Consider the following 24,497-nt stretch of genomic DNA (forward strand, 5'->3'; position numbering starts at 1 on the left):
TTTTTCAGGTTGGCTTCTTAGTAATATGCATTTAAGGTTCTTCCGTGTCTTTTCATGGCTTGATAGCTCATTTCTTTTTAGCACCAGCTAATACTCCATTGTCTGGATTACCACGATTTATCCATTCACCTACTGAAGGACATCTTGTTTGCTTCCAAGTTTGGGCAATTATGAACAAAGCTGCTATAAACATTCATGTGCAGGTTTTTGTGCGGACATAATTGTTCAACTCATTTGGGTAAATACCCAGGAGCAAGATTGCTGGATCATATGGTAAGAATATGTTTAGTTTTATAAGAGACTGCCAAACTGTCTTCCAAAGTGGCTGTACCGTTTTACATTCCCACTGACAATGAATGAGAGTTTCTGTTGCTCTACAACCTCAGCAGCATTTGGTGGTGTTCAACTTGAATTTGAAATAAAAAATATGAATCTCTCACAAGCTGACCATAGTGTTATGTTTGCTGATAATTGAATTTCTCTCCCTTTACGCAAACCTGCATGGGAAGACATATGAAAACCAACAGGTTGCCTGGCAAATAGGAAGGCTGATCAAGAGGGATTACCTGGATACACTTGATGGCTCGTATTAGTCTTGGTGGCCTGTGTCCTCAAATCAACTCTATGGTTTTGTGAACTGAAAAAGTGATGGTACTTCTCTCTTTTCTGAGCTTCCCATTGCTTCATCAATTCTCCCACTGATTGTTACTTTCTACACAATATGTTATCAGACCTGAGGCCATTCCTGCTCTTTGAGGCAAAAATGTTTAACCATTTTTGTGCCATGGGCCTCTTTGGCTTCTGGTGAAGCCTATAGACCCTCCTTTTTTCAGATTTCTTTTTAAATGCGTAAAATAAGATGCATGGGATTACAAAGGTAACCAAACACAGATATCAACATACTAAATTGCAATATAGTAATGAATGCACATCTTTATTAAAATGTTAATTAACATAATCTAATGGTAAGTCTAATAACTAGTGTAATTTTGAAAAGATGATGAATGTTAAAGGTATTTCAAGATATATGCAACAACTATAGTATAATTTGAAAATATCTGAGATTTCTGTAGTTGACAAAGTTACAGGTACTGCTGATACTACTGTAGTTTGTATTCAAAATGGAGTAGAATGCTAAACAGCGATTATAGGTTAAGGAAAAGAAATATATAACTTTTTCCCATCTATGTTTATTGAGTCCTTGAATTTTCCCCAGGAACCTCCAGATTAAGAACCCCTGCTTTAAGTTGATGACTGTACATATCTTTGCATCTATTATATGTGCGTTTATCACTTAACCCATTCCTGTTTCCAAGTCCTTGTTTGTGGAGGGGCTCCTCCTCCAGGAAACCTTCTCAGACTTACCTGAGCAGGTCCCTTCCTATGATTCCTTCTCGTGAACCAGGAGCCTGTTTTTCATGACTCTCCCCACAGATAAAATGCAACATTTATTAAAATTTGAAAAATATGAAGAGCTTACTTCATCCAGGGCGACACGCAGAGCTTCTCTCCCTGAAGTCTCCACATAACTTCAGATGCAGTTTTGCAGGCTGCTAAGAGCTGATGAGGGAAATAAAAATTAGGAGATCTTATTGTCCTCTCCGTGAAAAGAGTCTCTCCTCCCAACCACACTGTGCTCTATTTCAGCGCCTGTTGGCTTCTCCATAACACATCAACACTTGTCATTGTTTGCTCAGTTTACTTCGTTTTTGTCCTTCCCTCAACGAGAATGACAACAAAGGCAGAAACGGTGTATCTCCTGTCATTGTATCTCCATCTCCCAGGACACGTTACATGGCCTATCCTAGGTGCCCAGTAAACACTTATTGATTGAATTTTTTAAATGAATGAATGAATGAATAATTTCTCAGATACAGTCCTCACTCTCATCACCGGTTAGGGAGCCTTCCCTGCTGGGTCTGGGATGTCGTCTGCATGTCCTTTTCTCATTGCAGACAATAGATCTGCAGCGATGTCCACCTGACACCACCACAGTCTCCACTCTCCCCTGCTCCTCTTCGTCAATCTTAATGCTATTTCTCTTGGTTTTACGTGTTCTTAGTCCACACCATATGATTAATCACTGTTGTTCTTATAATTCAGTGTCTTTTTTGTACTCATGAAACATTTTCAAATTCCTGAAAATTTGGTTGTATGCTTGAAGAGATGAAAAGATTCAAAGCAGAACTAAAGAAGTGAATAGTGATTACCAAGCAATGTCTCACAGTCATTGCAAAATTATCTATAGTTCCCATGGTGGTATCAGCAGTTTACTTACCTGACCATACATCTATCCATATTCTAGCATTATAGGTAACTTCTTTAATATTTAACTTATTTCCAGCAAGTTGTACAGAGGTCTATACCAAGTTGCAATACTCATTGACTAACATTGTTGTAGTGATTACATGTTACATTGTAGCAAAAAAACATTTTACACATTATTCTGAACTCATCCACCTGTGCAGGATTTGCAGCCCATCCCTTGCACATCACTGTGCTAGTCTATTGAACGGTTGGTCTGATGCTTGGCTTGAACCAGATGCAAGAGAGCCACTATTGACACATATGGGGGGTCTGTTTCCTCTATTAACTATCTATCTGTAAAGCGAGGGTATGTAACGCTACAGATGTATACAGGGGTTTCACGTCTTCTATTGAGTCTATTTCTGTTAGGTAGAGCTGTGTAAGTAGGAAAGGATAGATCAAGGGAACTGAGAGTAAGCCCAAGTGGCCTGGGCCAGAGCAGGAACTGTACCAGGAACAGGCGCACCTGATCAGCGCTGGTGGCCACACACAATGATCAGAATGAAAGAAGATTAAAAGCCAAGATCAGCCGAGTGTCCAGGAGAGCTCGCTGCACAGACTCCACCCACCTGCTGTCTCCTAGGAAGGCGATCCTTGATGGCCCTCTAATGAGGTGGTACCAAGACACAGGAAAGAAAGAGGAGAGAGAGGAGGTGCCTGTGCAGGAGTTTAAAGTGGAGGAGGGCAAGGGACAAAGAAGAGGACGACAGGGCTGTAGTGCATATGGGTTAGACTGCATACCTCATGGCTGGTTAGCAGTTCCTTGACAGGAAGGATTACACAAGGGTTATTCGAGTGGGAATCAAGTGAGTCATTACATGGCTCCAACATTTCACTAGGGATGATCTTGATAGCTGGGTTCCTGCTGGGCTCCAGATGACAATCTAGGGAGTCAGGACCAGCCATTAGGCACCACTGATATCTGAGTCGACCCCACGGCACCCGTGTTTTGTTATTCAAATGTATGAATATCCCTGTAGTGGTTTATACATGCTCCAGCCTCGCCTACCTCTTCTCACTTCTCCCTTACCTATGATTGGACATCCTGTAAGGTCCTCAGCTAAAAAAAGGTGGACTGAGAGAGTCTGTGAAACTCAAAACAGCTAGTTTTATTACTATACATATAAGCTCTGGTTTCAAGTTTTTTTCTGGGGAGGAGATTAAAATGACAATAATTGCAAAAAGTGAGATCTCATAACTTTCTATGGATTTCCATTAACACTATCTATGAAAGTATCATCCCCCGTACCATTAATTATCCAGAATTAATTATAGTAGAATGAGAAGAATGAAACACAATTACAGATATATAGACACATGAGCATACATCTCAAATTTAATATTGAGAAGTCATTAGAAATAGAAAGACTTATTGTTACCAGATATTTCTGAGGTATTTTAACATTGGCATAATTGCAAAACTTTGTATATTGAAATCCATAAATGCTCAAGAAGCCTAAATAAAAAAATTATTTAATTTTATTTATTGAAAGCTAAAACGTAAGGTATTTTTAACAAGACACAGACAGATGGATGGATTAGAGTGGAAGTCAGAAGTGGGAGACTTAAATAGATATTTACATGATCTGTTTAAACCAAAAGAAAGAAAAGATTTCACTCATTAGTTGCTAACTAGGTAGTGTAGACAAATTAGGGAATTTAGGCTAAAATAGCCACACTGTGACCCAGTCTTTCTAAATTCTTGGTCTTCATCAAGCCAAAGTTACTAATCTCCCTCTTATATTATACTGGGCATAGGAAAAAATAGATTCAGTTTCAAAACCAGGTTACCAAGTCAAAAGTTTTTAAATCAATTTTTATAATTTAGTGGGTGGTTTCTTTACAGTTTACCAAAACACCATCTCTTGACCTATTTATTTCTTTCATTTAGATATAATAAAAAGCTATAAAGAGTTTTGAACCTATTCTACACTTTTAAGTGAGTTAAATGAGGGTTCTTTTTACTTTTTTAACCTTTTTTTCCGAGGAAGATTGGCCCTGAGCTAACACCTGTTGCCAATCTTCCTCCTTTTCTCTCCCCAAAGCCCCAGTAGATGGTTGTATGTCATAGTTGTACATCCTTCTAGCTGTTCTAAGCATGGCTTGATGAGCGGTGAGTAGGTCTGCATCCAGGATCTGAACCAGCAAACACCAGGCCACCGAAGCAGAGCATGAGAACTTAACCGCTAAGCCACCAGGCCTCTTTTTTTTGTAATCTTTGATTATTCCACACAGCTATCCAAGGTTCAGAGACATAGCCCTATTTGAACACCATCATTTATTTTTTGTATAAAAGCACAGACATTTAGGGTTAAAGGGATCTAAGAAATAAACTGGTCTGTATCAATCAGGGATTTGGGGGTTGCAAGTGACAGAAAACAAACTTGAACCAGCTTAGGCAAAAAGGAGAATCAATTGGAATCAATCTGAGTGTCTCACTTAACTGCAGGCAAGGCAGGGGTACACGTGGGTCTCAGAGACACCTGAAAACAGGACTGCCACGGGGTCCTGAGCCCCACTGTATACACTCCATCCAGAGGTGGTGACTCTCTTTTCCCAGTTCCAGTTTAACAACAAAAACAAAGATCTCAAGGAAGGACTCTGATTGGGCTAGCTTGGGTCAGTTGCCTCCTCCTGGACCAATCAACTATAACCAGGGAGGTGGAGTTGTGTAAGATAATGGAGTTCCCCATAGTTGGAGTGTGGGAGAGAATCAGATTCCATAAGAAGGGGGGCGATGATGGGCTGACCCGCCTGCCCCCCCAAAAAAATCCACTCTGACTCATTTTACAGATGTGGAAATTTAGGCTCCGAGAAGTTAAGTGACTTACTCAAGGTTACAACTTGCACTTAAACTCAGCTCTTCTGCCACCTAGTCGAATACTTGGCTCAGTCCCTGACACTGCTGCTTAGTCTGTAGAATCCTCATTTCAAGCTCTTCAGACACAGGAAAGGCAGGGGCATTGGCGGGGCGGGGGTGGGGGTGGGGGTGGGTTGGAATTAAGGGTCTTATGCTATGCTTAAACTTCTACCTAATCTTTTGCTGGAGTTCTAACTCCACCACTCTTTCTGTTGTCTGGTTTTGCTTTATCTTCTTACTGGGGGAATGCACACCTGAAGTGGGAATCCCCCTGCTGCCTTCTGCCCCCATCAGTCCCAGGGGGCTCACCCTGTGTCAAGTTGGATGATTATGATAATAACAGCTTACACTGAAAGAGGACTTACCATGTGCCAGGGACTGTTCTAAGTGCTTTGTATACTTTCTCTCATTTATCCCTCACAACAGCTCTATGAGAGGCATTAGTAACATTATCATCCCCATTTTGCAGATAAGAAAACCAAGGCACAGAAAGGTTAATTGACTTGTCTAAAGTCATCAGGTTTGGAAGGGATGGAGGCAGAACTCAGGCAGTGTGGTTCCGGAGCCCTTGCTCTTAAACACTGTAATGCACTCCCTTCTCAACAAACACCTCCAGCCTGTGGCTGTCTGCACGAAACCCTGGTAGTGTCTGGGACTCCTCGGATGCCCGCTGACCTGGAGTTGGCTCATCTCTGGAGCTGTTGCGAACCTGTCTCTGATCAAGGCCCCTCCCACTGCAACGCTACTGCTCCCGACCCTGGTGTCTTCCCACTGCTGCCTGTGCTGTCATGTCCTGCTCTGGGCCTGTTCACTACTGCTGGCAGGTGCTGCTGCTATGGCTGTTCCTGGTAATGGATCTGCCCTCCGGTTGCTGTAAAAAGCCAGCTCTTCTGCCCCACACGGATGGAGGTTTGCCCCCCAACCCTGATGGCATAGCTTAAGGAGGAATGTTTTTGTCTTCTCTAGGAAGGCTTGCTCATTTCAGGTTGACAGGTTCTCCTTAGAAAATCCTGAATCCAGTTCTAAAGGGACAATGGTGATTGTCATAGTGCCCCCTGTGCAAACCCCCGTAAGCACAGACCTGGGCCCCTTAGAGGCACACAGGGAGGGATACCGCAGCCTTCCCCCACCTCGGGATGAGTTCCCAGGTCCTCATAGTGGGGACAGCCTTTATCCTCCCCTTGTTGAGAAGGGATTGTAGTTTAGGCTTTGGAGCTGGACTAGCATTGAGTCCTGGTCTACTACCCACTAGCCTTGTGACCTTGGGCAAATAAGCTCTTAGCCACTACTCTGAGCCTGGGTTTTCTTAGGTGTAAAATGAGGGTCATAATATCTACCTCAAAGTCTTGTTATGAAGATTAAATGAGATACAATGTTAAAGCTCAGCAGAGTGCCTAGCATAAAATAAATTTCAATAAATGATGACATTATTATTTTAGAGTCTTAACCCTGGTGGCTGGGCCTGAGGGTGGCTTATTGGAACAGGATTGCTCGTGACCTATAGCTTGCTCTTGGTCCACCTTCGGTCTGGGTTCTGGCTGGAGGAACGTGGGTTTGGTAACTCAGAAAGGCAGGCGGAAGTGGTGGCAGGATGGAGGAGAGGCCCCCATCCGCAGCTGGCGCTGGAAAAGACAGTCCTGCCAGTTACCCTTTCCCCGAGCAGATGAGTCTTCCTCTCCTCTGGATGTGGTGGTGGTGGTGGTTTTCCCTGTCATGGCTGCGCCAAGTTCATTTCTGCTATTATGTGCAGAGAAACGTGATCTGTGCTATGTTCAGGCCCTTCCCAACCTGACGGCCAGCCCTGGGGAAGCAAACTGCTTCCTGGAAATGCATAACGATTGCACAACCTCTACTCCTACCTCACTTCCAGCCACATTCTCACCTCCAAATACTTGAGCCACAAAACATAGGCTTTTTGTTAAAACTTTAGCCATTCTTTTGCCTGTCTTGTTTTCAGGTCCCACGTCTAGGAGATATTTCTGATTTGTGTGGTTGATAAAGGATTGTACTTTGTACTCCAGACCAGATTTAGAGGAAAGAGCCAAGTGGTCAGACATTGCACAGACGGGAAAAGGGCAAAAAGATGACCAAGGAGATGGTACTTCATGGGTGAATGAAAGACGCCAGTGTCCTGACTTTCAAATACTGTATGATCAAAATTTTGCTTTAAAATAAGTGGGGAGGTGTAAAATACATGTTCAGAGAACTAATTTGAAAATACTTTTTTCCCCCTGCTTTTCCTGCATGCCTTTTTATTGTAAGCAAGCAGCCCTGCACCCAATACATTACAGAGGTCTGATTTCCTTAGCTAAGACGGCTTGACTTACATGTAAGTATAACAATCCTGGCTAGCCCAGAGGCCCTGCAAGTGGAACTACCACACATTCTCCTGAGATAAAACGTCATGAAATCCTCTTGGTTTTTTTCAGGAACCCTTGAGTCCTTAAGGGTACAGAACTTAAGGCAGTGGGAAGAAAGAAGTCATGCAGATGTGGTTACCTGTGTTAGAAAAACAAAGGAAAGAAGCAATTGGAGGGAGCAAATTATGAGAGAGAAATAAAATCAACACCTAGGAAAGGCAGGGGGATCCCACGGAGGCGCCAATCAAAAGGGAGGAAGGACTGCAGGCCACGGGTGCGCTTACACACACACACACACACACACACACACACACGTGTGTGCGCACACATACATACACACATTAAAGAAAAGGTGCAAAGGGAACAAAATTGTATGTGTGTGTAGCAGGAGGGAGGGAAGAAGGGGGGAGAGATTGAAATCTCAAGATCTAGACAGGGTCAAGCTGGAAGAACAAGCAGGGTAACACAGAAGACTCGGTGGGGAATCCCAGAGCAATCGGTTTACAAAAAGACAGGCCTATGGAAATTCCACAGTGAGTTTAGAGATTCAAGTCCGAAATAGAAAAGGACCCAAATACACACGCTGTCTGTGTGTATTTTAACCAACTGCTGATCTCTCTAGACTAGAGAAAATTCTCCCCGGCCTTGAACAGACACTTTGAGATTTTAGATTTCAACAGACTTAAACCACCCTGCACGTGGCCCTCCTACTGTGCCCGAGACGACGGCCGGTGGCCGCGGTCCCCCCGGGCCGGGAGACCCGCGGGAGCGCGCGGCGCGCGGGGCCGCCCCCTCGGAACTCCCCTCGCATTGTCTGTCTGCCCGGTAGTCTCCGCTTCCCAGGCGCGTCCCGAGTCATTGTTCTCCCTTCGCGGGCAGCGAGGAGGAGTCGGGTGGGGAAGCGGCCGGGAGGAGGACGGCGGCGGCGACTCGGTCCTGGGCCCCCCGCCTCTCCGCTGAGGACCGTGCGCCCGGGAGTGGCTCTAATGCAGCCTGAGGCTCGGGTTAGGCGCCTCCCCGGGCCCATTCCCTTGCCCTGCCCGCAGGTCTCCAGCTCCTGGGAGGGAGCCGGGCGCGGGCCGGGCCGGGTGCAGGAAGCCGGGGCCGGCGTCTGGGTGCCGCGCTGTGGCTCCCGCGGCCGCCTGGGCGCTTGCAGCTCCGGGGAGGGACGCTATGACGCACCCTCCCGGTATGAGAACACTTCACCTTCTATTTATAGACACTCCTCCGACCACAGACCTAGCTCACCCTCGCTCTCCTTTCCTCCATCGTGAAGGAGGGAACGAAAAATCCTACCTAGAATGGAAGATCCTAATACACAATGATAAGGAAGATTTGTGCCTTCCTTTATAATTTCAAGTATTAATTGCAGGTCTAGTGAGCTCTCTCTGGCACAGGGAATTCCCCAATTTTCTGAAGCTTTAAAACTTACACGACTTTAATTTTACGTCTCCTAAACATGTCAAATAAATTCGTCTCTTGTGAGTTCATATTCGCCAAGAATTGGCTCAAACTGGCTAAGAGGCTAACCCATTGAATTCAGGGAAAGGATGTTTCTAGCTGGCTTTCTGTATTTGCTAAAAACCAGCAATTCTAACCGTAGAATTTATTTGGGAGAGAAAGCATAAAGGGAAAATATTGCAAATTTCAAACAAAAGCAAAGTTTGTCTCAGGGTTGTTTTTTTTTAATTGTGGCTTTGGATACTGACTTTATGCTTTAGATGTACACTATCCATGTAACTATAGGTGATTAAAATAATTCTTACCTAGTCACATTAACATTTGCAGTAATTAAAACAGAGAACTTTTAAACTGTAGTTTATTTCTCATAATTTGGTTGTTTGTGCTGCAGTCAACGCTAAAGAGGAAGAATGATGATTATCTTTCATCTTGGTTTCTATTCAGTTTCACTTTCTAAACTCCAGAGCCGACCAAAGAAATACTACCTTTTAGATTTATTAAGAAAAATGGTATATGTATGTAGATACAGTTCTTTTTTAAAGACAATTTTTTTAGAGCAATTTTAACTTTACAAAAAGTTGAAAGAGATGTACAGAGATTTCCCATATACCCTCTGCTGGCACACATGCATAGCCTCCCCCATTATCGACATCGCTCACGAGAGTGATACATTTTTTACCAAGGATGATCCTATATTGACACATCATAATCACCCAATGTCCACAGTTTACCTTAAGGTTCACTTTTGGTGTTGTCCATTCTACGGGTTTGGACAAATGTATAATGACATATATTCATCTTTATAATATCATACAAAGTATTTTCACCGTCCTAAAAATCCTCTGAGCTCTGTATAGGCCTGTTTTTATTTTTATTTTTTTAATCCTTTTTATTACATTAATTTCTCTCTTTATCTTTATTCTTTTCTTTCTTCTTCTTTCTTTGGGTTTATTCTAACAATCCTTTTAAATTTATTTATTTATTTATTTATTTATTTATTTATTTATTTATTTATTTATTTTCGTGATGAGGAAGATTGGCCCTGAGCTAGCATCTGTTGCCAATCTCCCTCTTTTTGCTTGAGGAAGATTGTCCCTAAGCTTAACATCTGTGCCAGTCTTCATCTATTTTGTATATGGGACGTGGCCACAGCATGGCTTGAGGATCGATGTGTAGGTCGGCGCTGGGGATCTGTGCCCCGGAACCCCGGGCTGCTGAAGCAGAGCGCACAAACTTAACCACTACACTACCAGGCTGCCTCCTGTATAGGCCTGATTTTAAAAGCCCAGCAAAACCACAGATTGGTTACCATGCAAGTAATTCTAAGACTGCAAAAAGGAAGCAGAGTAATATCCAATGTGCCATTCTTGCGAACAACTAGTCTATAAAGTGAGGGGTGTCTGTGATAACAGTATTATAACATGATTTTGCTCTGGAGAGTACTGTGCCCTACTACTGTATAAGTACATAATAAAGTTAAAGAATGACCACAAAAACAAGTGTTGCGGTGCATCATAAAATACCTTTTGATGGTAGGACCCCAGGGAAAGACAATTTGGCAATAGCCGTCATGTTTTAAAACACGCATGCCCTTGGACCTAGCAATTCCACTCTTGGGAGTTTATGCTACAGAAGTACACACGAGTGAAGTCGATGATTGTTGCAGTGTTTGTACTAACAAAAGGTTAGAAATGATACAAATGTTCCTGCAACTATCGTACATCTATATGATGAACTATTACATAGCGTTGAAGAAGATTAAAGCAACCCTTTTTGTACTGATCGGGAAGTATCTCCAAGATATACTGCTAAGTGAAAAAAGAAAGGTGCAGAAACAATATAAAATACTATCACTTACATTACAAAAATTAAATATATGTGCATATATTAACTTTTGTATATATCAAATGTATGTAGATATGAAAATATTTATGAAACTGGTAACAACGTTTGCCTCCTGGGAGGTAACTGGAACGCTAGGATGGGAGAGAAACTTATTTTCTATTATCTATCCTTTTGTATTTTTGAACTTTGTCCCATGACCATGCATCATCTATTAAGAATTTTTTAAAATAAAGATATCTTTAAATTTCTTCCTAAAATTAGCCACATATGATAGATCTCTTTAATTTGTAGAAGATCTATATCTGGGATTATTTTCATTTTAGAGAATTTTACTATGATGAAAGAAAACAGAACAGAAAAGCTAAGCTAAGCTTTTATCTTCAGCACCCTTTTAACCTAGCTCTATCTGATCTATGAATCACAGAAATGCTTTGCCCAGAGGTTGCTAGGACTCTATTGCCAGCACTTTTGAAGAAGGCACTCTGTTGTTGATCTTTTTTTGTACTTTGTGGCATGTTATGAATGGGAGTAATGGCAGAGTGGAAGGCCTATTGAGTATCAATTGTAAAATAATTATTTAGAGATTTATGACTCATCCATTTTATTTTGCACCAGACTATCACTTAAAACAAAGTCCTATTTATTAGAATTCATATTTCCTACAATGACTTCTACACTAGAGATCAAGTGGTTAGATTTTAACATATTCTAACAGAGTAATGTGCACAGGGAGCTGCTGCTTCCGTGACAAAAGTGAAAAAGCAGAGGCGCTGGGGTAGACAAGGGGTGTGCACTAGGGGGTTATACCAGCAATTAGCCCAATTATTAATATTTTCAATCCCATTGTGGGTATTTTTTTTTCTTTCCATCTTTATTGAGATATAATTGACATATAACATTGTGAAAGTTCGGGGTGTACAAGGTGTTGATTTGATACACATATATTGCAAAATGATATTGTGGGTATTTCTTATGTAAGTTTGTGTTCTTACTCTTCAGTATAACAAGAGGAATGGGTGCAGGATTGATGTTGCCAGGGTGGTTTCCTTCAGGGGACCCAGCACCAATGCCTTGTGATGAAGATGATGATGAAGACAAGGAGGAGGAGGAGGGGTATCTCTGAACAAACAGAAATATTGCGAATTTACATGTATATGAGCTAATGTACATAGAGCACTTTGCCAGCGTCTGGCAGATAAAAAGAGCTCAAAATACAATTATTATTGGAATGAGGAGAGGTTTACAGTAGTCTCTTGGGTCACAAGTTGTGTTTGGGGTCATAGGATAGGGCTGTCCACAGCGGAGATCCACTGTCTTAAGAACCACAAAGTCCCTGTGCAATGTTTCCCACCTTCAAGTACCGCCAAAGTGAACCACTTCCATGATTTGTGCTATCTCTAGGCACTAGCTATACTATTATTTATAGAGAGGTTTTTTTGTTTTGTTTTGTGAGGAAGATCAGCCCTGAGCTAATATCCGTGCTAATCCTCCTCTTTTTGCTGAGGAAGACTGGCTCTGAGCTAACATCTATTGCCAAACCTCCTCCTTTTTTTTCCTTTCCCAAAGCCCCAGTAGATAGTTGTATGCCATAGTTGCACATCCTTCTAGTTGCTGTATGTGGGACGCGGCCTCAGCATGGCCGGAGAAGTGGTGTGTATGTGCATGCCCGGGATCTGAACCCAGGCTGCCAGTAGCAGAGCGCACGCACTTAACCGCTAAGCCACCGGGCTGGCCCTATAGAGAGCTTTTTAAAACATTAATTCAAGCTAACTTTGCTCTCTATGTTAGCTTATCTTTGCTCTAAGCAATAATCATGGCTTTTAGGTGTCAGTGATATGTATTATATGCGTATAATATTATAATAAAATATATTGTGTATATAATATTAGAATAAAAATAGTTGTCTCTAAACCTGCTCCAAGTATCACACGTAGCATGTCTACCCGGGCTGTGCAATATCCGCACGCCAAGGGAATGGATGGGGTATAGGAAATGCAGGGAAACCACATTGGTTAATATCTCCAAATGCTATATTAAAAACAAAAACAGAACAATATCTAGCAACTATAAATTCCTTCAAGGCAAGGACTCTCTTTCTTTCTCCTGTGCTTACCACAGCGCTTTTCTGTAATAGGAACCTAATAGCTGGTTTGTCCTTTTCCTCAATAAGTGTTGGCTCAATTAAATTTAAAATACTCCTTTCATGCTATTTCCGTTCTCAAACACCGTCAAAGTCTCCCTATTGCCTTATCCTATAAATTGAAACTCTTAACCAGGCGTTTAAGGTTCTATAATCTGAGCTCAATCCAGTTTTCCAAATACACCTCCCAAGACTCCCTAGATCTCAGTCAGTAATCGTTGAACAAACGTGGAATAATTGGATTACACCACTCCTAGGAGTTACAGAAACGACAGATGGGTAAATCATCAGACCTTCTAGGATTAGGTGTATGTAATAGATGCAAACTGACGTTAATGCCCCAATCTTGGGAGCTAGTGATGAGTGTTACAGACCCTACATGGGAACAGTCACCTCTGCAGGATCACATTCTGGCTTCTACAGAAATCAGGGACCCAAAGCCAGTCCGAGAGAAGCCTGCAGCTATTGCTCAGTCCACGGGGAAGGGTGGGCCGCTGGACCTTGTGTGCTGTCCTGCTGAGCTCCCTACCTGGGCTCAGGCAAGCTCCTGCGTACGGGAGGTTGAGGGCCATGAAACCGCAACCATTACTAAGGGTCAGAATTTAACACGCTAGTAATGAGCCATTGAGGAAAGTTTTGGGCAGAGGCAGCTTTTTGAGGCAGTCCAAGCCAAGCAGAGGCTATTCTCAGTGTACCTTTGTGGGAAACAGTTGTGTTTCCAACACGCCTTCTGTGGGAGACTCATAACCTGACAGGGCTGAGAGAAACTTCAAGAGCCATTGCATCCATTCCCTTGTCTTTAGATTAGAAAATCCCTAAATCTTTTCAGAAAACTCCCCGTCTATCCCAAAACCTTCTGGTAACTCCTTCACTTGTCAACCCTGATTTCAGGGAGGTATTTCTGATATCTAACCTAAATCTCTACAGTTAATTATTTTTTTTCATCTCATCCCTCAGTCAACTTTAAAAGACCTTTGTGTCTACTGCTTATTGACACAAGGCTAATATTACCATCACCATTATTGTTTCATCCTTATGGTTATTATTAGCACTGACAGCACACTAGGAGGTATACTTACAACAGAGATATGGATCGTAAACATGTATGGAGGAGCAGGGAGGTCTTAGAGGATGCCATGCTGGTAGAAACTCTGCGGGCCTGCAGAAGGAGTCAACCTGGGACATACAGGGAGGGCCTGCACGAAAACCTGCCACAACTTCATGTGAAAACTGGAAGGAAATATTTGAGTCGGAAGTGAGTCGTAACAGCATCATCTTTATCCTTCCCTCCAAGTGCCCCAGCTAAGAGCAGAAATGAAAAACACATCGATGCACCCTATAATGAAAGACATCCGAGATCTGGGGCTTACGTGATTTTGTTCTGTTTCTTACCTTTTTTCACTTATAAAACATTTTAAAGATAGATCCATGTTGCAAGATGTACATTTAGTACATTACTTCCAACATCTGCGTCTTATTCCATAGCGTCCGTAGCATCCACTACGTTTTACTTACCCATTGTACAGGTGATGTATACTTAGTTTGCCTACAATACAATGCTACCTCAAGTGCTGCTGCAATGAATATCCTCAAAGTGCCCTCTTAGGGACTTGTGCAAGAGTTTCTTAGTGGTGTATATTCTCAGGAGTGGAACTGCAGGGCTATTAGGAAAACACGTGCTACATTTCCTTAAGTATTGCCAGACAACCTCAAAAATAACTGTTCCAGGGACTTAACTCCCAACAGCAATTCATGAGGGTTCATACTTCCTCCCATTCTAGCCAACACTTGGTGTTATCCGACTTGCACATTTTTGCCTATTTAACAGATGTAAAGAAGTGTCTTGTTATTTTAATATGTGTTTATCTGATTTTAAGTGAGGTTGTATATCTTTTTGTCTACTTGCTGGTTACTCAAAGTTCCCTGTTGTAAATTTGCCTGTTCACATCTTTTGGCTATCTTTCTATTGTGTGTCCTGTTTGTTTGTTTGTTTTCTCAATGATGTACAGGAATTCCTAGTATATTCTAAATATTAATCTCCTGTTGGTTTTAGCCTTTGGAAATAGCTCTCAATCTATCAACTTTCTCTTGAATTGTCTGTGATGTTCTTTGTTGAACAGACAACTTTAATTTGGATGTAGTGAAATTCATCATCCTTTTGGTTTTATAGTTTATGCTTTCAGAGTCTTTTTTTTTTTTTTTTTTTTTGTGAGGAGATCAGCCCTGTGCTAACATCCGCCAATCCTCCTATTTTTTTTGCTGAGGAAGACGGCCCTGGGCTAACATCTGTGCCCATCTTCCTCCACTTTATATGGGACGCCGCCACAGCATGGCTTGCCAAGCAGTGCGTCGGTGCGTGCCCGGGATCCGAACCAGCGAACCCCGGGCCGCCGCAGCGGAGCGCGCGCACTTAACCGCTTGCGCCACCGGGCTGGCCCCTCAGAGTCTTATTTAAGCAGTCTTTTCCTAGCCTAAGATTCCAAAGCTATTCTGTTTTTAATTTCCATTAGCTTTATAGTTTTCTCTTTCACCTGCAGGATTTTTTATTCATCAAGAGCTCACCTTTGCATATGCATGAGATATGAATGCAACTCCATGATGAACCAATTTTCCTGACACTATCTGTGAAACAAAACCTCCGTATTAGATTGGATTATTGTTCCCAATCCTTCATGTCCTCCCTGCTGTAGAATTAGACACCTATGCCCTTGCCATGTGATTTTGCAGCACCTTCCACTATTGATGTTGGACTTAGCCATGTGACTTATTTGGCCAATGGAATGTTAGAAGATGTGACGGGAGCAGAGGCGTTAACTGTGTTTGAGTGACTTGACTTCACCTCTTGAGCTTCTGTCATTGCCAGAATGAGACATTTGATGAAGACCTGAATTTAACCTGTGTCCTGGAGCCAAACCCAGCTGAATTTGGCTGAGCCCAACCAAATCTTGAGAAGCCCAGATGGCATCAGCAGAACCTCAGTTCACACACAGACCCACGAGGGAGAAAAACAATGGCTGCTCTAAGCCACTGGTATTTTGGGTTTGTTTGTTATACATTATTATTATTACAGCAATAGTTGATATCTCAACATGATTTCCTCATAGATTTGTGATGTCACTATTATTACATACCAAGTTCTTATAGGTACATGGGTTGTTTCTGAGTTCTCTATTCTGTCCCACTGTTCTTCATGTCTATTACTATAACTTATAATATGTCTTATTATCTGGGAGGGTAAATTTCTCCTCTCATTTTCTTTTTCAAAAATGACCAGATTATAATGGAATTTAGTCTTCCATATGCATTTTAGAATATTTAAATTCCTCAAATCCTGCTACAAGTTGGAATGGTTTGCATTGAGTTTATAAATAAATTTAGAGATCATTGCTATCTTAATAATCTTACATCATCCTATCCACAAACTTTTTATATACCCTTAGTTAGGTCTTCTCTAAAGTCTTTTAATAGAGTTAACATTTTTTTCCATAAAAGTTTTGTGCATTCTTACTTAGGTTAATTCCTGAAGACTTTATAGTTTTGTTGCTAGTAAATGGTATCTTATTTTCTAGTTTATTGGTGGTACTGGTGTGTAGGAATACTTTTGGTTTTCATGAACTGATTTTGTATTTGGGAATCTTGCTGTATCAGTTAGGATTAGGTTTGGCTGTAAGTAACAATACACACACACACACACACACACAAACTAAAATAACAGTAGCATGAATGAGATAGAGGTTTATTCAAGAAGTTCAAGAAAACTGGAGGTAGACACTTCAGGGCTGGTGCTGGTATAACAGGTGCCTTCCATCTTGTTGTTCTGCAGTGTGAGGCTTCCATACCCAAGGTCAGCTCATGGTCTAAGATAACTGCCGAGGCTCCAGCCATTTTGTCTTCAGTTCAGATGGCAGGAAAGAGGATGAGGCACACCTTCTCCCTTTAAGGATGTGTGCACCAATTCTGGTTTTAACTGATAGCCTGGAACATAGCAATAATTAGCTACAAGGGAGGCTAGCAAATGTCTTTATTCTAGTTGGCCATGTGCCCTGTTAAAAAAATGTAGTACTATGGAAGAAGGGGAGAAAAGTGTCCCTGTCATCTTGCTGAATTCTCGTATCATTTCTGTTTTTTTTTTTTTTTTTTAGATTTTATTTATTTATTTTCCCCCCAAAGCCCCGGTAGATAGTTGTATGTCATAGTTGCACATCCGTCTAGTTGCTGTATGTGGGAGGCGGCCTCAGCATGGCGGGAGAAGTGGTGCGTCGGTGTGACCCGGGGCCGCCAGCAGCGGAGCGTGCGCACTTAAACGCTAAGCCACCGGGCCGGCCCCTCGTATCATTTCTAATAGCTTATTGTTTCTATTGGGTGTTTTATGTAGTTGATCATATTACTGCAAACAATCCCAGTTTTATCTCTTTCCTTCTGATTCTTCTATTTAACTTCTTCCTTTTACAAATCTTATTCTGTTAGCTAGGACTTTCAGTATCATGTTAAACAGTAGTGGCAACCTTGCCTTGATCCCACACTTAAACGGAATGTGTTTAAAGTTAATTGATTAAGTAATATTTTTGCTGTACTTTTTGGTCCTTCATAAAGTTAAGTATATTTCTTCCTATTCCTAATTTTCCTGGAAGGTTTTATTATTAATAAGTGATGCACTTTCTCAAATGCTTTTGCTCTCTTAGTCTTTTTGAGATGATTTACATTGATAGGTTTTCTGATGTTAAATCATACTTGACTTTCCAGAGTAAACCCTACTTGATTTATTATGTTTTCACAACAAATGGCTAGACAGGTAGCTAGCTAGATGTATTCTAAACTAAAGACAGAGAAATGAGTCTCAAGGTTTCTCCAAGTTCACTGGAGTAAGCACGTTGGAGTCAGTTAGATAATATTTTATTTAGAATTTTTGCATTTATTTTCATAAGTGAAATGGGCCTATTGTTTTCTCGAACTGTCGTTTTTTAGATCTAGAATCTAATTCTGCTGTTTTTCTTTTTTCTGTCTCTGCTTCCTCTTGCTCATGATGGCTTTTTTTTTCATTTGTTTTGTAATTTGGATTGTGAGCTCATGTTTTTCTAGGCTCTATCTGTGGGAATTCTAACGAGGCCTGGGTTGAATCCTCTATTCTCAATAAAGGATGTGCTTTTGCTTCCTGGTCCATGTGGGTTGTATATATTCAAACCTGCTTATAAAGAGCTTATAATCTAGTTGAGAAGGTCAGTTTAAACCTCATAATATCTAAATAACAGTAAAAGGGAAATATTTTATTGTCACACACTGCTAGTATATTTTTTATTTTATATTTTAAAAGTTATACATGTAATTCATAATCATAACAGATTAGAAAGTACAGATAAACAAAAGGAGAATAGATAAAAATGAACCAAATCCTGGAGCTGGCCCAGTGGCACAAGCGGTTAAGTGCGTGCACTCTGCTGCAGCGGCCCAGGGTTCGCTGGTTCGGATCCCGGGCGCGCCCCGACGCACCACTTGGCAAGCCATGCTGTGGAGGCGTCCCATATAAAGTAGAGGAAGATGGGCATGGATGTTAGCCCAGGGCCAGTCTTCCTCAGCAAAAAGAGGAGGATCGGTAGATGTTAGCTCAGGGCCCATCTTCCTCACCAAAAAAAAAAAAAAAAAAGAACCAAATACTGCTTATCTCCAACAAACACACTTCAAGTCTTCCTAGACTTTTCCTCAGGTTCCTATTTAAATGTTGCATGTGTGCACTTTTGAGCCTCTCAACTAGATTGTAAGCTCTTTGAGACAATAAAAATCTCATGTAGTACTTTTTTTGTAACCATAACAGTACATCATTAGTCTCACTCCAGTGTTTAGGAAAAAAATGACAGTAACAATATAAATGTATTATTTGTACATTGAAATTTGCATTTTGAAATGTGGCTCCCACATATGAAAAACTCTATCTCTGTGTACTTTGACATAGTAAACTAGTAAGTAGTAAGTTTAGTAAACTAGTAAGTTTCACATATATTGTAGATTCACATATAACATCAATTACAGTAATATATTTTTTTTGTGTTAGGAGATCAGCCCTGTGCTAACATCTGCCAATCCTCCTTTTTTTTTTTTTTTTGCTGAGGAAGACTGGCCCTGGGCTAACATCCATGCCCATCTTCCTCCACTTTATATGGGACACCGACACAGCATGGCTTGACAAGTGGTGCGTCAGTGCATGCCCGGGATCCGAACCTGCGAACCCCAGGCCGCCGCAGCGGAGGGCACACACTTAACCGCTTGCGCCACCGGGCAGGCCCTACAGTAATATTTTTAAGCTTATAAAATTATTTGACTTCCCCATACTTTTAAGTGTTGTAGTTATAAGGTATGCCTGTTGCACTTATGGAAGACAACTTGCCAGCTTCATCCTCTTTTTCAGGGGTCACCCTACCTATATATAACACAGGTCTGTGTACAAGAAATGTAGAAAAGGGATTGATCACAAAAATGAGAAATAGATGGGCCGGTCCCGTGGCTTAGCGGTTAAGTGCGTGCGCTCCACTACTGGCAGCCTGCGTTCGGATCCTGGGCGCGCAGCGACGCACCACTTCTCCGGCCATGCTGAGGCCGCGTCCCACATACAGCAACTAGAAGGATGTGCAACTAGGACATACAACTATCTACTGGGGCTTTGGGGGAAAAAAAGGAGGAAGATTGGCAATAGATGTTAGCTCAGAGCCGGTCTTCCTCAGCAAAAAGAGGAGGATTAGCACAGATGTTAGCTCAGGGCTGATCTTCCTCACAAAAAACAAAAAATGAGAAATAGAAAATATACAGGAGAAAGGAAAGATATGTGGGAGAAAGGAAACAGATATGTTTGAGAAAGGAAAAAAAGAAGACAAAGAACTAAATAGGTGTTCTCAAATTTTCAAAAGGGAGGAATAAACGGGTTCTCAAATGAAATGTTTATGTTGATATTTTAAGATTTATTCAAGTCACCTGGGGTATTTGTTCAAAAAAGCAAATGTCCAGGTCCAGCCCAGAGAGATGATGATTCAATAGATCTGAGAGCAGACCCAGGAATCTGGGTGGGCCTTGGACAACCATTTAAGAAATACTGGAGTAGGGTAAGCACAGAATTAGAAGATGACACATGGTGGGGTTTGGAGGTGTGCCAATAACAACTGACAACGGGCAACTTCTGCCACAGGGTGCTAACTCTGGGTATTTGGAGATCCTCTGAAAGATACTAGTATATGTCTAGACTCAAAATCTTCTGTGTTATTAGTACCCCACAGTATGGAAGGTAACACTCTGACCAATTATATTCACCTGAGCCATAAACGTCCTCACGGTGGAATAAATAAGAAAAGCGCTTTCTAAAATGTATCATTAGTACATCTAAATGTAGTACAATAGCCCACATTAGAAACAGAGCTGATTTTTCACATAAGGGGTCTAGTTTGTTTAGATTATCACGAGGTGACCTGGCTAAGGGAACACTGTCCACCTCCTGAGGATCAGTGTGCTCTGGCGTGTGGACACCAGCCTCCTCACACTGCCAAATTCCAAAGGACTTTCAACACACTGAGGGGCAACACATACACAAGCTGGGTACTACAAGCTCAGGGGCACAGCATGAACCCACGGAGTAGGGCTAAAAATCAGAAAGGGAAGAGGTAAGATAAGTGAGGCGAAGCATCACAATTACAGCTTAGGGGAAGGATCTATACACCAAAAAGACAATAGTCAAAGAAAGCCTCAATACCACTAGAGTAAGCCTTTGTGTTCACTTAGTATTTCTCCTCTGAATTCCAGACCACTGTAGCTTTTAATCTTTTACTTATGAAAAAAAAAATGATCTTGCTCGCTTCAAGACCCTAATCAACCCTAGGTCTCTCAAGTTGACTTGTCTATGGAAAACGGATATTCAGTATTCTAAGTGGATTTGAAAATCTCTTTGTAGGGATGAGATATATGATTTGCCTCTCTTTGGTTTCTTGATAGGAAGCAATTGTAAATTTCAAATAATGTGCAGAAATGCTTCTTGTGGGAAAGAGGGTGGATTTTTGGACAGTGTATTTGTTTTGTGGGCATCTCTATTCAGGTTTATTGGTGATTGCAGTTACTTCCAAGTACAAGTGCATGGAAAGTGTTAAGGTCTGTAAAAGGATTACTGGACAGTAGGCAAGAAATTGAGAAAAGCCATAGCTCCTGGGAATGAGCAGTGAGAAGATCTAATAGTGAGCGCTCCGAAGCACTGCGGTCAGGGTAGAAGGCGAGGAGGGTGGGCAGAGAAGCGGGAGAAAGAGTGGTGCGGGAGGGAGGGTTGGAGGTATACACATGTATTAAAAGAGCAAAGCCCATACAGATTCGCTCATGCCAGGTTAAGAAGTGCCTTTTCCAGAAACTCAGTAAAGAAATGGTATGTATTCAGGAGCTGTTTCAACCTGTCCACACCCTACCCTGACTTCCCCAAACACAAGCAAGCAAGCAGGCAAATGCCATTGCCAAGCTTCGGTCTCTGGCTTCCAGCCTCCTCAGGTCCCAGCCCCAGCCCCCAGCACAGCCCCGCAGGACGTCACATGGAGCTGTCTCCGAGAGTGGGCGCTGCACAGACGTGGGGCAAAGTTTTGATCTGATTCACTTCGAATCTGGTTGCCCCTCGGAAGCGGGGTTTGGCCGCAGGGGCTCCCCCGCAGCGCAAGGCAGCGCTGAGCAGCAGTCTGCAAACTGACTAAGGAGCCAGCCTCCGCCGCCACCTCCTCCTGCCGGCGCGGAGTCGGCAGCACAGCCAGTCCCTATCTCTGTCACGCCGCCAGCAGCGCGGCCCCTCCGCCACCCCCACCGCGCGGCCCCAGCCCTCACACTGTTATTTGCGTGACTGACCCGAACCGGGCGGGAGGGAGGACCCGGCCGCGGGAGAGAGAGGAGGGCGGTGGCCCGCCCACTCCTTCCCCTCCGGCTCGCTGCGGCACCTTCTCCTCCTCATTGGTCACACGCTTGCGTCCATCACCCCCATGCGGCCCTCGGATTGGCGGAAGGCGCACTTCTGGAGCGAGGAGGGCAGAGTGACTCCGCCGGTCTCCGGCGCCTCATCCTTCCCTCCACCCCCCACTTCAACGTCCACCCACCTCTCCCCACCCCCCACTCCACTTCCCCCGCCCGGTTCGCGGCAGTGTCCTTAGAAGACTCATTGGGCCAGGGGCGAAGCCAGCCGCCTATGGAGCCGCGCCGTCATTGGCCGACGCCCACGCCCGTCGGAGCGGCGGGCCTCGCCATTGGGTGGCTCCGCCCCGCTCCCCGCCCCCCCAACGCCTCGCCCTCTCAGTCACCTCCTCCGCTGCCGGCTCTTCCACGGCCCCTTACCCCGCCCGTCCTCGCCGCATCTCCCCTGTCCAGCTGGGCGGGGACTGCTGTACGACTCTGTAAAGTCTGTGAGTCACTGCACAACCCATCAATCCAATTAAATGTCTTGAGCGAGCCGAGCAGGCGGTGCTGCCGCCGCGCCGCTCGCCCCGCCGCGGCCGCCCCTGCTCGCAGCTCCCCTCTGATCCATGGCTGTCTGTCTGTACTTGTTACGGTGTAACCTCCTCCTCCGCCGCCTCCTCCTCAGGAGCCGCTGCAACTTCCCCTCAGCCAGCCTCCTCCTCTGCTCGGGGACTGCAAAGGCATGGGATAGACCCAGAGCCACTTCTTTCTGTCTCCCCTCCAGCCCTCGCTCAGTTTCCCCCCTATAAAATTAAAGTCTGTTCCTCGCTCCTCGGCGTTTTAGAGATTTGTCAGCTATTATTTCCCCTGATTTTTTTTTTCCCTCCCTGGGGCAGGGGGTCGCAGGGGCCGGTGGGTTTATTTTAGGAAGGGGGCTCTCCACCCCCTCCCTTTTGGGCCGTGACTTGATTTCCCCGCTCCTCTCCGCTGCCACCCCTGGAACTCACCGTCCTGCACTCGAGTGACGCACCGACACCCCCCGCCCACAGCCCAGACGTCCCCTCCCTCGCTGCCACCCCGACCCGTCTCGGAGCTGGACCCGGTGCCCACTTCTTCGCAGAAGGGTGAGTACCGTCTTGGGTTTGGGGGGCATCTGGAAAGATGTGGCCGGTCCACTCTGGGGAGGTTAGAGATCACGTTGTGTGCTGGTGGTTCCTGGTCCGGCGTGGATTTGAGGTGGCGACTGCCTCCCTCCCTCTCTCGCTCCCTCTTCTCCCGCCCCTCGACTCCTTATTCACCAGCCTTGCTGTATTTCTAGGTACTGCCAGACTTCCACCATCGGGGCATTATAACGCTTGTAAAATGAACGGTAATGGCATGCTTTCTGTCTTTAGGATGCTTAGTGAGCGGTAATAGCGATGTGATCTGATAGACTGTGACCTGCAAAAAGTCTAAAAAGGCTAATGGGTACATTTTCCTCCAAACCCGAGTTAAACTTTTATTCAGTTAAGGCAAAGGAAAAGGTATTTCTGATTTGAATGTGTGGTGATAGAACAAGGGAAGAGAGGTTACCTAGTGGCATGGCTTACTATTTCTATTTTAAAATAGTTTTATAGGTTTCCTTTTGGAAAAATAGAATTCAGTAGTAAAGTAAAGGTTATGAAGTCTTTGAACCTGTTGGAGGGAAGCAAGATAAGATGGAAATCCAGCTTGACACTTCGTCTTTAGTTCACCTCTATTCTAGTGAGAAATTACAACACTGAATTTTTTATTTCTCAGTCACTGGGCACAGTGGGGTGTGTTAAGGGTAAGTAGGGATTTTTTATTCTTCTGATATCCCTCTTTTGTATACTTGATTGCTCTTAAGCCATGTCATGCTACAGAATTTTGTAAAATTTTAGTTTGGTGTCTTGGTTGTTGGTAGCTCAAAAGTACACACACTTGCCCATGTATGCTTTATGAGAATCTTGCCTTATGCATCTTTAATATTTATTTTGAGATAAAAGTAAAAATTATAAGAAATAGTTACTCTGAATCAGCTTCTGAGGTCACTTTTGAGAATTCAGCCTATTTAAAATGGTCTTACTCTTTTTGAATCAAGTTCTGGTCTAGTTGTCCACAAGATTCAAATTAGGCCAAACCAAACATGTTTTGAAATATTAAAGTACAGGAAAGGCCGCTTAGTAGCTCATTCTCTCCTTTTCTTTCAGACTAACCAGAATAAGTTGTTACTAAATTTAATTTTAAAGAATAGATTGTTCCTTTACTGAAATCTGCCAAGTTTCTCCAGAAGGATTTCTTTTTAAAGAGCAGAAATGTGTTTATGATCAGCCCAAAGTAGTAAAGTTGACTCAAATGTAAGTGCTGTCGTAAGGAAATGCTGTCATAAGCCCCCCAGCCTTGCAGAGTGTTTCAGGAAGACTTGTACAAGCCCTTTTTGAATTGTTTAATAAATTTCATCGTGTGGCCTTTTTCATGAGTGTAAGACTGAATCCTTGACAGGCCTCACAGCATAGGGGAGCCATATTGCCTGAGTTTGAATCTTGCCGCCGCCATCCTTCCATGGCTAGCTGACCTTGGGCAAGTTTCAGACCTGGCCTGTGCTGGTTTTCTCCTGTAAATGGGAAGGATG

General features: G+C 43.2%; 1 protein-coding gene across 3 annotated transcripts in view; it reads left to right on the forward strand.

Annotated features, from left to right (window-relative positions):
* Positions 1-22,348: 22,348 nt before the first annotated feature.
* Positions 22,349-24,497, forward strand: part of SERTAD2 (SERTA domain containing 2) — a 110,723-nt gene continuing 108,574 nt past the window's right edge. For 2 of the 3 annotated variants that reach the window (XM_058551090.1, XM_058551089.1), the window contains exon 1: positions 22,350-22,989. The gene's annotated coding sequence lies outside the window, so the exon portion shown is untranslated. Of the gene's footprint in view, positions 22,990-24,497 lie in introns of all 3 variants that reach the window. The other variant, XM_058551086.1, reaches the window with a different exon arrangement.

This window comes from Diceros bicornis, chromosome 12, assembly GCF_020826845.1.
Source record: "Diceros bicornis minor isolate mBicDic1 chromosome 12, mDicBic1.mat.cur, whole genome shotgun sequence".
Classification (NCBI taxonomy): domain Eukaryota; kingdom Metazoa; phylum Chordata; class Mammalia; order Perissodactyla; family Rhinocerotidae; genus Diceros; species Diceros bicornis.